Below are 14,937 nucleotides of genomic sequence, written 5' to 3' on the forward strand. Positions count from 1 at the left end.
ATCCGCCGAAATTGAGGATTGAAATCATTTTATTTCCCTTCCTTGCATTCTATGCATGTCGTGATCTTTCCTTCTTTCCTTACTGCTCCTTCATTTGGACTGCTTTCCTTTCTTTTCTTACTCTGTCACAAGAACTCAATTCCTTTCTTTCCTTATTTCTCTCACACGTCGACATCTTATTTCCTTCCTTCCTTTCTTTCTATGCATGTCGTCCTCTTATTTCCTTCCTTTCTTTATATGCATGTCGTCCTCTTTCCTTTCTTCGTTTATTTATTCCCGAGATTGCTCCTTGATACATCGAAGATCAAAGGCGTACATAAATTGAGTGGATTAGACGAAAGAAGGCGAGGTGAGACTATTTAACAGAAAGAACAATTTTATCTACAGAAAATATTGGGATAGCTCAGTTGGTTGCAACGATTGATCTGTGAAAGGAGGTCGCAAGTTCAATTCTCTACAAGAGCAAATATTTTTACCTTACCTTATGTGGGCCTTCTTTCTTGGGCCACAAAGCGACGACCAAATTTATGTTCGGAGGAAGATCTTTAGTGCGTACCCCCAAATTAGTACCACCTTGTTTATGTTACGATTTTGTTCATACAAATTGTAAAAACGTATTATGACATAAGAAAAAAGCGTATTGTGACGGTGAACCCATGGAGTCAATCCGTGCTTTATTATTAGGGACTAGTACAAATGCCCGTGTGTTGCAACGGGTGATTTTTTTTTTTTTTGTAAAACCTGCTCTGTGTGCCATTACATGACATTTCATATATGTAGTTTCGATAAATATCGGTAAACAAAGTGAGAACACAACACGCAATATGCGAGAATTAGGTTGTGCAGATGTGGCAAGATCTCGAGGGCAAACATTAGCCGGCGTGTCTTGAAACAGGACGTGCCCTCACACCATGAAATTGCCTCATGCATCAAGGCGATGCAATTCTTGATTGGTTCCAACTTCCAAACCTACGTGGAAATTGATAATGAGGTCGTGCCTAGGATATATCCAAACCTACGTGGAAATTGATTATGAGGTCATGCCTAGAATATATCGAAGGAACATATATTAACATGAGATAAGAACTTGTTTAGTCTAGCTGCCTGCTCTGGTTTTGAGTAGTGCAGCCTTCACCGAATCTTGTAACAATTTGAACACCTGGCCGGTGTGCACCTTTTCTTTTGTTTTCTTTGGATCTGGTTGATCTCTGTAGTGTTGAACCAGTTGATATAAAAAAAGGGACTTTTAAAATACCATTTGGAAAACTGAAAATATGATGGCGTTATCACGGATTTAGATCCTAAGGACCAACCCAGAATATTATTTGGCCGAAACGTACATTGCCATGAGTAAACATTTTTCCCGGACAAAATAGATACAAAACGCAAAATAAATATGAAAATCCAACACAACATAAGAATAGAATTGTCGCCTGGATGTTTTTTATATACATGACATGATTTGAAAAGTCATCGAGTCTTATGTAACTGGACTGAATGAATCTTATGGTCATTGGTAAAGACACAAGGCACATGTAACATGCAGGGGTTATAGCCTGGAAGAAGGCACCTTTTTTCTTTGCTTCTTCTTTGCATGGCTAAAATCCATTTTCTAGAGCAGCAAAGGATGTACAGGTTTTCAACCACAATTAAAAATCCTTGGCTTGTTTTACTGCCAAAAAACAACAACAAATCTGCATCTGTTTGGCCGCATAAAGAAAAAAGGAGGATCAAGATGTTTCTGTGATTAAGTCATACCATCTCTTGCTACACATCCTGCTCTGGTAGGGAATTGGCATTGACAACAAATCCAACTGAAACTTCTTCCTCGGATTTTTGGTTTGATCCTATAGTTCTTGCTCCTGCAGCTCATTTTGTCAGCCATTAAATTGAACATATAAACCACGCTAGAGTACCCGCCATTCTAGGGGCACTCCTCGCGCGAGACGTTTTTCACCACACGATGAATCCACCACAGTACTTTTTTGGCTGCTGGCAGCTGGTCAACCGTTGGCTTTTTCTTACATTAGTGTAAGCTTTTAGAGAGGATGACGGGTGGGACTCGTTGGCTGTGGAGTCATGCTACTGATGTGAGTTTTCTCCAGTTTTTGGTACACGAGGTGTGCATCGCGTCCTTGCCAATCGTGGCCTGGGTAAAAGGAACCCTGGAGCCCTCCGCAGGCGCCTCCCTCCTCTCGCGCTTCCTCCCCATGACCCCACCTCGCCTCGCGCCGCCCATCTCCGCCTCCTCTCTCACGTCCTCCCTACCACCATGGCCTAGCCCACCCTCGTCAGCGACCTCCCCAAGCCCCCTCTCTCTCGGGGGTGCTTCTGGTCGCAATCTGGAAGAAGAAAAGGAGACCCCGGAAGAAGTTAGAGCGTCCTGGTGGTGGCTAGATCGATGCAGCTGACGGCGAGTGCCGGTGAGCGACGGGGATGCCCCTACCTCTCCGCACCTTCTCCCAGGTTCCCGATCTGGAACAGGTCGGACAGACGCCGGCGAGGCCAGCCTCCCCTTCACATGCAGGTACTCCCCCTCTCCCCTTTGTGCCCTCTCTCTCTTCCCCAACCCCTCTTTCTTGTTACACACAGCCATTGGGGTAGCACACCATATAAATCCAAAAGTTAATCAGGTGCTTCTTGCCCCTCTCTCTCTCCCCCTCTCTTCACATGTACTCTCCTGGATTTAGTCAGATTTGATTTATTCTTGTTTCCTTTCCAGATTTAATTTCATCCTTGTTTCCAAGGTCTTCCTATTCATAATCTATTAATTAATGACTTGTACATACGTATTTTATCATGTCTACTAATAATCTCACCACATTACAGTTCGTACATCAGTTTATTTTATCTTGTTTCCTTCAAGTATGTATTTAGGCTGTTCATTTTTCCTTTTTCAGATGTATGCCATGTATGTGTAACCATGGTTCTGAAACACCCCCATTCCTTCTCTTCCTATCAATTTTCTTCGATTCAGTTATTTGACTAAATGATAATATATGCCCCAGGGTTAATTAGTACCTAAAATGCTACCTTTGGTTTGTGAAAAAGATCTAGAATGGCTTCTGCAGCTCCTGTTATGTTTCATTGATTCAGTCATGTAGTAGGATAGTTCCACTGGGTTTTACTAAATGGTTTTGTAGCTTTACTTAGTGAAAATGCCTCAATTGCTTTCTGCAACATTGCTTGTCTATTGGCAGTTGGACCATACTTGGTACATGAGCCTTGTCGTGAGTAGTGGTGCAATAGTGACCTCGACGAGGAGGGAAATGTCCAGAATCCAGACATGAGTAAGGCACCAAAGATGACTGGAAGCACTCAAAAAAGTTTACCACACTGGAGCTATGTCAGGTACCTACTGACCTCGACGAGCAGGGAAATGTCCAGACTCCAGACATGAGTAAGGCACCAAAGATGACTGGAAGCACTCAAAAAGTTTACCACGCTGGAGCTATGTCAGGTACCTACTGTTCTTTTGTGTTGCGTGTTTTCTATTTCCCGTCAGAAACTCATTCCATAATCAATTTGCAGGTTGTACAAGGGCAGTTAATGAATATACTTGCGTTCCTTTTACTCTCAGGTAAATCACTAATTATTACATGCTCTTTCATAGTTGAAGTACCTACGAAAGGTAGTTATTTTATCCTTCTAACACGAGCAACGAACATTTTTTGCCATGAATTATGGTCACATTATTGCTTCTTGGTTAAAAAAACAGTAGAGGGTTGTAGCTATTTGAAGTGCAGAATTATTAAGTACAGAGCAAGGATTCCAATTGGTCATACATGAAGTGATACTCTTGCAAGAGCTATGCAATTAAAGTTCATTTAATTACAGTTTCACCACACTATGAAAAGGGTACAACCTACCAATCTTGAGAGCATTAATGTAACAACTTTTGTAGCTTAGAAATTCAATGGGAACTAATAAGGTAAATATGCTCCTTTCTTGCAGACTTGCAGTTCTGTTTTATTCATTACCCTGCTGCAAGCTCTTGGGTGTGTAATGTATATAAGTAAATTGTCTTTGCTTCTAGGTCCAAGGGACAAAATTGCTGAATGATTTTGGCATCTCCTGATTTTCCTTCTCCATGGTTTCCATGTTCTGTGGTCTGAATTCAGTTTCTTTTCTTTGTCTAAATTCTGTGCAAATTGATGGAACCCACACTATTTGCAAGTTCGGTTTGCCTTTTCCTTTAAAGATTTGTACTGCTCTATTTTTTTTTTAATTGTCGAGGCAACAAAATACCCCTTATGTCATGTATACTTCTTTGATAGCAGTTTATTAAGTGCTTATACCATAATATCTCTGATATACGTACTGTAATTATAATAGTAGCAATCTAAATTTATCATTGGCTTGAAAATAAAATATTTGTGAGGATAGAACGGAAATATCAGCTTCACTCTGCATTTCTTATAGATGTACCTCGGAGAAATGCAGAATTAAGAAGAGCTATTTTCAAAACACCACTATCTATATCTCTATATATGTGCATAACTCAGAACTCTTTTTGTCGGTACATGATTGTGCACCTCCTATGCCTGCTTAATTGTGTGTTCATTTTGTTAATCAAGAAGCATATGATTTTATGGCTGGGTACGTTGAAAATATATAAAACCTTTTTTCTTTTGGATAATCTGTTTCCCTTTCCCTAATCTTTGTTACTTGCCGACACATCTATGCATAATATTCACTACTGCTACCAATCGCATGCTTGTTTGTTCAGATACTTGAATGGTGGAACATGGCTTTTGTTCGATGGCGATTTTCCATTCTTTGTATGTGTTGCATTCTTTTGTCCAAAAATAGAGATGTACGTTCTGCAAGAAGAAAATGCTAAGTCTTTTACTAGCAAAAATTTCGATCTTGCACATTTAGCTTTCTACGCACAGTCTCACTATCATCTTGTGTAGTTTATTTATAGCGGTTGAATACAAAATTTTAGCCCTCCTATTTTAGAGTATGAATCGGAATCTAAATCAGCAACTGTAAAAATGATTAGTAATTGCGCTTACTTTTCAGAGTCTCCTCCTTTTCTCGCTGCTGAATCCCTGCCACCATCATGTCCAGACTGGTTGTCTCCATGGTTGTGACGCCAAGGTCACCGCATCTTACATCCTGATGCATGTAAGACAATATGATTAAGCTCCATGTATTTGTTAATTTCTGGTCTTACTAGCGTATATATTCATTTCTATTTTGTGCTCATGGGCCCTCGATGTATTACGTACAAGGTGTGTTAGGTTGAAGCATGAGGCTGGAAGGGGTCTTGTGCGAGGACTAGCATTTGCTTTAGTCAAACCAAAATACTTCTAAAATTGTAGCTGCACTTGTTGGTTTGATGTACATGAGAAGCCCCAATTTTGTTGGCAATAGATGCATGGTTTCTCAGTAATTAAAATAACTTAATTTTTTTGTATGATGTATGGTAGTCATGTGTCTGATTTTCTTCGTGTATCGGATTCCAAGAGTTTTAGGATGGGCGGTACGGTTCTCATGTTTGATGGTTTTTACTTTCACAAAATTGGTCGATGCTGATGAGAATGGCACCGGTGGTCTTTGACACTTATATTTTTAATGTATATAATGTTCACAATTTTATTGTTTTACTCTCTTTGGTTCAATAAGATTAAGATACATACTTTGCCTTGTGCTAAATCTGATGTCATTCAGATTATAGGATTTTTAGGATGGGTTGCAAGTCTCTTGTTGGACGTTTTCTTTGTTTCTTAATTTTTTTGTGATAACATAGGTGATTCTATTTCTACCTCAAACTTGCCTTTCTATGTTTCAGTTTCAAGAAGACATTATTTGATGTTAGATGGCCATTATGTTCGTGTCATGTGGACAGAGGACTAATGGTACTCTTCCATGAAGAGAAGCAAATGGATCAGTATGTAGTAGCAGGTATCAATGTTTTCTCATTCCGATGATTCTGAAGTAATTAGATTGAGAAAATTGCTTTATTCCTCAATTTCTCTCTGAAACCTTTGCCTTGTCCATAGTCATACCTAAATGAGTTACTTTATTTCCTATAGCTCTATTACTTTTTCCCCTAGAACCTGTCTCTTTAGTCCCCTTTACAATACCATGATCAGGAGGCAAGAAATATGTGTGAATGGAATAAGAACTGTATATAGTTATTGATAAGCATCTTCCTGTATTGATATTAAATGACACCAATATCTGAAAGTTACTTGTCTACTTCCCCTCTTGTAGTTAACGTTTTGTTTTGATTTTTGGGTACTTCAGTAAGGTCACTCATCAAGGAAGTGTCTTCTCGTTACTTGCATGATGAAGGACAAAATTGGTTTTCTAACTTTTCATTGTAGGTGCTTTGGAAAGTACAACTGTACAATTATGCGACATAATAATGCCTGGAAATTGGCCTATGGCTGTATCATTTAAGATATTTTGGCGTCTCTGCCATCCGATGGTTGTTCAACTTCTCTTTTGAAACGAGGCTATCTAGAGGATTTCAAGTTATGTCTTAGGAAGGTAATTGTTGGTTATAGTGAATGACTTGGTCTGACTATTTGTTCATTTGGCTATCTGAATGCAGTCCCATGTGCATGCTTTTTGCAGACATTGGTGAAGATTTGAGAGGCAGGGAGGGATTGCTCAAGTGGAAACAGAGCAAGAACCAGAAGGAGCTTAAGATTTTGCTACTACCTTGCTAATAGCTTTCTGAGGTAATTAAGCTAGCTGCATGCGTTTTTGTTTTTTGCTGTACCGAGGTCACTATTCTAATTTAGGAAATAGAAACATTAAGTGTGATTTAAGAGTCTAATAGCAAATGATGTTAGCATGAATGGATTGTGTCTTGTACATACTAACTAGCAACAGAGTCTAATTCTTCCCACATAGTGGTTGTCACTGGAGACTTGACCAGCCTGGACTTTACTTACTTCCTGCATTATTTCTTCTTTGATTTAGGGAACATCAAATGCATGAGATAAGTGTCAAAATTAGTACTCAGCGACACTTATTTTGGGACAATTATAAATAGGTGTGCAGTTAGAATTTATCTGACTCAGGGTTTTCACACCTGGTTCGAGGTCTTGAGCCCTCTTCATTCATTTGAACATGTGATTTACTTTTATTTCTACTATAAATTGAGCTAATTAGAAATTCTATAAATGTGTTTTTCTTGATAAATTAAAGCTTATGATGATGTGTATTGGATTTTCATTTCTTTTCTTTCATCATAGATCAGTTAGGTATTATCCAGGCCCAGGTACCCATCCTTGATGATGGATTCCACGAGCTAAGCTGCAGGGGTGAACTAAGTTGGGCTTTTGCAGCAGCGACGGTCACAACTACCGGTGGAGATCGAGCTAACGATCTCCCAAAAAATTCTACAGATTCATCAAACACCGAAGGAGGTTAGTGTATACCTGAGCGGCAATGGCTGCCGTTGTGGTCTTGCTGGAGCCTCCTTTGCCGTGGAAAGTCACCAGCTTCAGGGAGCGACAGTGGCAACTGCAAGGATTCGGCTCACCGATACGAGCAACGACGACCCCATTTGCCGATTCCGCAGCTCCGAGCTGCAGCAGGACCTACCGGGCCACCGAGATGCAGATGGAGTTGTTGTGCCTCCGAGCTGTCGGGATGCAGTGCCTTTGAGCTGCAGTGGGAGCCGCTCCGCTGCCAAGCTACAACATGAGCCGCCCACGAAGATGGCGCCCAAGGTGCCCTCGTCGGCCTCCTCTTGGTGCTTTCTTACTTCACTTCAGTACGAGTAAGGGGGAGGGGAACAGGACGAAGATCTGGTCGATGGAACCAAGGATGCCAGACACGTGGTTGGTGTTCTGTGTCCTGGTGGCAGTCCGTGAAGCAACTATTGACGTCTGTTTTTGTCCCTCAGCACATGTATCTTGAGGGCAAGATTGTAATTTTCTTTTATCTTTGAGGCTTGTGATGTTACTCAAATTGTAATCCTGGTGGAGCCTTTTGGTTCTGGTTTTAATGAAAGCAGGGAGGCCCCCTCCTTGGGAGGGTAGGGCTCAAAGTTTGCCAAAAAAAGGACCAGCAGTCAACCATGGAGAAGAAAATTTGAACAGAATTGCAAATTTGCCCGGGGGCAGTAGAGTCATTTTGCATGGCATTGTGCAAATCAAAAATATTTTTCACTTCTTATGCATGTATTATCATGAACAACTTTGTTGCCGCACAAACCGTAAAAAAGACATAATGTCTTCGGATCAAAGTGAGATTTTATGTTGTACTTTGTTCAGAGGCAAAATAAGTGGGCAAGTTCCATCTTAGTCAAAAGAAGTAGTTGATGCTTTAGTGCTTACGTACATTTATCTTTTCTTTGATCTATGTGATGATGTGCTTACTCTACCTTCTTTAGATCCATGAATTCTTATATCGTGCCATGTAATATATGGTCCATAAACATTACCTTTGAATATCCGAGGACTATCTAAAAAACTATTTACCTCTCATCCTATTATGCTATAGAAATGAGGTTTGGAATCGTGCTTATTGTTTCATTCTAAAATATTATAATAGGCTTCTTGGCAATGGATGCAACGAGTCATCTACCATGGAAACATCTATATGATGCATCTGTACCTATGTACCTTGCTTAGCAATGTAAATAAGCTACTGTAAAATGATCTTGTGCCTCTCTTATAACGCTATGTATCGACTGCATCTAAATGTTCTGTTGTGCATGGTTTGAATGCTCATTCTACATTATACCATCGCTTCCATCTCCCGGTCTTCCCAGTTGGCAGCTATGCAATGCATCTTTGCTACTGGAGCTTGCTTTATAAAAACAATGTATGCTATTGTAGCTATACAATGCATCTTTGCCACTGTAGCTTGCTTTATGAAACCAATATATGCTATTGTCAGATGATCTCATTACTTCCTTTAGTCTATCATGGTACCATGTAATGAGATATAAGTATCTATTTAGTTGGTTCTAAATCAGTCATGTATGTATGCTTTCAATACTTGGCTCGCTCTCGCTTTTTGCGCCATGGGCGCAACGAGTCATCTAGTAAACAATAGTAACAGAAGGGTCATACTATCTATGGTGAGAATAAAATGAAGTTCCTGATTCACCATGACCTTATTTTTGAGGTCAAATAGCTCATCAAGTAATACCTTATTCTGCAAAAATATGCGGCTTCGACATAAGCAAGGCAGAACCACTAAAAGCATTGCCATATATAGTTAACCTAACTCTACAAAATTGTCTCAAAAGTTGAGCTAAATCCTAACTACAGTGGATACATCACCATTTAGATGCTCTGAAGTAAAGAGGTTTTCACTATGAGAATTCAAAACTAATACATGTTTTGAAACTGAAGCAGTATTTGTATAGCGGAAAAAGTTCTGAAGCTACTGAACCTTACCTTATGTAACAAGTTTTCTACCTTCCATGAGCTGATATGCTTGACGGATATTTCTGTTTGATTCTCAATTCTGCTTGACAGATATTTCATGCTAAGTGGACCTATAAATACACCAAGTATATTTGTACTACTACGACTGACGGTTGATAAATTGGAGCAACATTGCAATATACATACAACAAGTAACTGTTCAGCCCCATCTCTCAAAACTACCTTTGTATGCATATTTCCAAGTTTTATAAGAAACTTGAGTATCATCAGGGATGTTGCGTCGTGTTGTAACATTGTTACTGCAGTAAAAAGTAAAGTAAAGCACAAAGCTATAAGCTAGGGACTTTGTGAAAACAAAAATCATTTCTAGCATGAATAAAATAAAAAATGTAGTAATAAACTTTATTATAATATGGCTTCATATTCTGAACAGTGCAGGCAAAGGTTTTTGGTTAAATATTCTGAAAATCTGCATCTGTTGTACATAGATGTTGCGTGAGAATATCCAAACATAGTACATATATATGCAATTAACTATTATAGCACATAATAGAATGAATACAAAGAATTGGAAAACATCAAAGGGTGCTTCTACCTAAACCAAAAGGCGGTTCAATCTTTCTTCTGTAAAGGGTAACCTTATTACAACAAATTTAAGAGGGAAAGAAATATAGTCAATCACTGCCTACATGACACATCACAAAAGCCATATGCTTAATTGCACCAGGAGCTCGATCGCACAAAGTTTCACAGCTCAAACTTCTACACTCATCGGTCCATCCATCATCCATGCCGGATCCACCACATGCTTGGCTTCAAGTGATGGTTTGCCACCTTCATCTCACACGACATGTCACACTGCATCCATGAATCAATCCAGTTAATGTTCCATGACAAGAAAAAAATCATATTTAAATCCATCGATGCATGCATGGGTCGATGAGAGATGGCCGATCAATTGTTCAATCAGATGGATCACAAGTGAGAAGCAGTTGACTGAGATGGCGCACGACACATAGCTCGACCTTTGGATGTCTAATGGTCGCAAAACATAAAGGTGGGATGATTCCGTAACTGTACTGAAGGTTTGTGCTATTAAGACCACTGAAATATATACCTGATTACGAGTATTTCTTCACGCCTTTGCTGGCATTCCTCCGTGATGCCCAACAAATATCGCATTAGACTAAAAACAACAAAGTCTGTTTGTTGTTGCTTGCCTGAAATAAGCAAACTCATGTACATATAATACTGAATTTGACACTGCTTTGTAGTGCTTCCAACTACTGATAGATATATAGAGTTCACTGAGTAGTACATGGTTATGAGTAAGATGATAGTTTAAGAATCGAGGATCAAGTGTTCTTTTCTCATTGATCACTAATAGTTGTAAGTTTCAGAATGTGCATTGTGCACAAATACTGACAGTACAGAGTTCATCGAGAAGTCAAAGGTTATCTGTAAGATAATATCTTTGCAATCAAGGGCGAAATACTCTGAATAGGCGTTCATACAATATCTGCCAAGAATTCAGGACCTACCTTATAACCTACAAAAAGGTGGCAAACCTTTCAAAATGATTGTAGGAAATATGTATCATGCAACTTTGTTTCAAGCACAATACCAATTAAAAACCTCACGTTGCTGCCACAAAAATACATAGAACAGTCTTTACAATTATGCCAAGAAAATTCAGTATGGATGTATGTTAACCTGGAGCTGTCGCAAGGTTCCGTCTTGACCTCATGAACAAATTCGATCTCAAATTGACTTGAGTCGCATGATTTATGGATGAAAAAAAATTCAGAAACAGTGGCAATAGACAAATCATGGCATAGAAATATATCAAAACAGAGATCTTTTATCGTCCATGCGCTGCTGTGAAGAAACCAATCAAATACGAACCTGTTATTCGATATGGGATATAAAGAACACAATATGGAGCGTAGCTTGCTTTCTGTTTGAATTTTTGTCTGCTATCCTCAAGTTCAGATGCTATGATCTAGATGCATCTATGGAAGTAGCTTATAATGATGTATTTCTGGATATGCTAAGTTTTACCTGTCAATGTTCAGTACCAGCAGCAATTTATACCATTCCATTGGGATGGACACTCGAGTGCCTATCTAGAGAGCAGTTGCATTGGCCTTCTCCTTCAACGGATTGATTCTTTCCAAATCAGACACAGGTCTCGCGTGCAAGCACAGCGCCGCTCACGGCCCGCAGCCCCTGAAGCAAGCAGTTCACGCCCGCATCGTCAAGCTGCAGCCGCCGTCGCTGGCTCTAGGACAGCACCTCCTCCTCGTCGCCCGTCAAACCACCGCCCCGGCCCCGGCGACATCGGCAACGTGCCGACGCCGTACTGCCGCGCCCGAGCCCTGGCGAGGCAGCCTCCATCCTCCCAAGCGAGCACGCCGGTCGCCGCCAAGCCCTCGCAACCGCCGTCGCCCTCGCCAAGCCCCCGCCCGGCGTCCTCCTGCGCCTCCTCGACCCCGCCTCCTCGCGCCCGCGCACCGCCGCCTCGGCCTCGCCTCGCCGGCGACAAGCCCCCGCCGGAGCTCCCCGAGCTCGCTCGCCTCCTCGCCGGAAGCCGCCGCCGCCGGGAATGGATTCGCCAACGCCAGCCGCGACGCCTCGCCCCATTCCTGGGCTCGGGCAACGCGTACGCCCGCCTCCTTGGCTCCTGCGGCGCGGACTCTGGCGGCAAACGGCTGCGCGTGGCGGCGCGTGCCTGGTGGTGGTGGAGGGAATGGATAATAGGCCGTGGTGCACGGTGGTGATTGCCGGGTGTTTTATGTAAAAATAAAGCGTTTTCTTAATTTAAAATAGGACCGCGGGTTGAATTCTCATAACCAGACGGACTTTTTTTGTAATTTTGCTAATGACATACGACCAGAAGCAATCGCTGCTTTATTAGTAGGTAGATATAGACTATTTATTATTAACTAGGACAAATGCCCGTGCATTGCACCGGGAGAGAAATTTAATGTATGTCCATCAAAAAGTCTACCAAAGCGACACAATGGCATGCGTAAATATTACATACTTCTCCGCTAAGATATACTCTCTCGCTTCGGGGTTTTTAGAGTATCTACAGCCGGACTTAGCAATTATGACCCCCTAAACGTCCAAGGACTCGCCCGATCAGTGACCGAGCGTGCCCATTTTAAGCCCATATTTGTCCGTCCGTGCAACCACACTCCTCATTTTCTTTCTCATATGTCTGGTCACTTACACGTGATTGGTGGAGATGAAGAAAGAGAAGGAAAAGAAGTAATAAAGAAAGAGAAAAGATGATCTGGGTTTGGGCAGCGTCCTACGTGCATTGCAATGGAGGAAAAAAATCTTGAAGCATCAACTTAAAGGTATTTCTATTATGAGCATGTGCATAAAGCTGATCGGTTTATCATATCACCACTAACGTCCTTGTGTTCTGTTAAATATGCCTATTTTATCTACAAAGACATCATTATCGCTGTTGAAAACTTAGGAAATTCACACAGTTAGTAAAAAGTGCAATACATAAAAAAAACACATAACTTTGTGTGACGGTCCGTCGGTGCACTGCTTCTCAATGATGGCAGTTGCGGCTTGGCTTCGTGTGGTTTTCGGAACAACGTGTATAAGGACCGAGTCAACCTGGCCTTTCCCTTGAAGTTTTCTTATCCCTGATACTTTACTTTTTTCAAGTGCAACATGTCTGGGCATCTTAGGCTTCTATTATTGCATCAATACTACATCTATCAAATTATAATATTTGTTTCATTTTATTTTTGCTGGTCATGTGATCATGCTTTGATTTGAACTGAGGTTTTTAAAAAATCCCTCACTTGATTTTTCTTAAATTAGCCTACCAGATGAAATTCAGTAAGTAAATTTTCACGATCTTCGATCTATCTAAATCGAAGGAATTCACATGATGGTTCTTTTTATAACTCATGAACATAACCCACGTGGGATAACAATCCCATTCATTTTGAATCAAGCACATAAAATTTTGAACATAACCCACGTGGGATAATTTATGTGGAGTTGACACACCACTCTCTCTTCCCTGTGTTTCCTTTTGGCCAACTCATAGCAGCACACGCCACCATGGCCGAGCTACACATGCCCCTCGCCAAGCCTGTTCAATGCTTCTGCATCGTCTTCTCCCAGGCTCTTGGGGCTGCTTGTTGATTCCCAAGTGGCTTTGTTGATATTTCAGATAACTTGGGAACATATATAAACTGAGACGACTCAATATAACTGAACGAGATGGGATTATCCAACACCCAAGCTGCTTCGTTCGACTCGAGGGCCAGACTGATTGGGCCTAACTCCGGATTCTCACTCCATCAGGCTACGTTTCGCTGGGCGGGCCAGAATATTTAGCCAGCTTTCTGCACATGATATTAAGAAATAAACCCGGCTTTTAATCACAACTTGGGGTCCAGCTCAACTGGTTGTGGTTGTAGTTGGGAACGGTAGGTTGGAAGTTCAAATCTCACGCCAGAAATATTTTTCGCAGGAATAGACGACGGGTTAATTAACTAAAAACAAAGGGGTGTTTTTATAATATGGCAGCGACTGCTTTATTAGTAGGTAAAATAAAATAAAATAAAAAGATAAAGATTGTCTATACAAAGCGTATTATCACTGGTAGAAAAAGAGGCTTCCGTCCAGCCCCATTAGTCACGAAACTGTAGGAACCGCGACTAATGAAGTCTTTAGTCGCGGTTCGGCAGACGAACCGCGACCAAAGGCTTGGGCCAGGGCGCTCGGTGGCCAGCTGGTGCACGTGAGGGGCTTTAGTCGCGGTTGGCCAGGCCAACCGCGACTAAAGCTCCTCCCCTATATATACCAGTTCAGCGCACTCACTTAGCCATTTGGTGCCACTTCTCTTCACAAGGGGGTGTAGGTTTGCTTTTGGTTCCTCTTATGCACACAAGGTGTTTGATGAAATGCCCAACAGCGTGAAACAAACATGATATGAAGTGTTGGAGCCACACTTGAGGTTCCTCCTCGATCGCGGTTAGCAACTTGAACCTTTCATGCATGTGTGTCATTGATAAAATATGCATGTGTGTTGTTCATTGTTTAATTTCTATTGTTTATAGCTAGTTACTTTAACAAATGCATGATGGTTAATTATATATTTTATATTATAATAATGCAGATGAATCGGCAATGGATGTATGGTAACCGACTCTCCCGCGAGTTCACTACGGGTTTGAAAGATTTCCTCGTAGTGGCTAATGCGAACAAGCAGAAGGGTTTTGTTATCTGTCCATGTGTTGACTGTAAGAATCAGAAGGGTTACTCTTCCTCAAGAGAAGTTCACCTGCACCTGCTTCGGCACGGTTTCATGCCAAGCTATAATTGTTGGACCAAGCATGGAGAAAGAGGGGTTATAATGGAAGAAGATGAAGAAGGGGATGATTTCATCGATGAAAGCTATCTTGCTCATTTCGGTGATACTTTCATGGAGGATGCTGAAGGTGAAGGGGAAGGTGAAGGGGAAGGTGAAGGGGAAGGTGAAGGGGAAGGTGAAGGTGAAGGTGAAGAAGAGGCACGTGATGAGACCGTTGAT

General features: G+C 41.2%; 2 long non-coding RNA genes across 2 annotated transcripts; one reads left to right on the forward strand and one right to left on the reverse strand.

Moving 5' to 3' along the window:
- The first annotated feature begins 5,812 nt into the window (after positions 1–5,812).
- Positions 5,813–6,693, forward strand: LOC119271187. The gene is made up of 3 exons (XR_005134442.1): positions 5,813–5,910; positions 6,336–6,501; positions 6,589–6,693. It is a non-coding gene; the product is annotated as an uncharacterized LOC119271187 (long non-coding RNA).
- Positions 6,694–9,824: 3,131 nt separating this feature from the next.
- Positions 9,825–12,106, reverse strand: LOC119267040. The gene is made up of 2 exons (XR_005132251.1): positions 10,483–12,106; positions 9,825–10,223 (listed from the first exon to the last, which is right to left on the reverse strand). It is a non-coding gene; the product is annotated as an uncharacterized LOC119267040 (long non-coding RNA).
- Positions 12,107–14,937: the final 2,831 nt, after the last annotated feature.

The sequence above is a fragment of the Triticum dicoccoides genome, chromosome 3A (genome assembly GCF_002162155.2).
Source record: "Triticum dicoccoides isolate Atlit2015 ecotype Zavitan chromosome 3A, WEW_v2.0, whole genome shotgun sequence".
Classification (NCBI taxonomy): Eukaryota; Viridiplantae; Streptophyta; class Magnoliopsida; order Poales; family Poaceae; genus Triticum; species Triticum dicoccoides.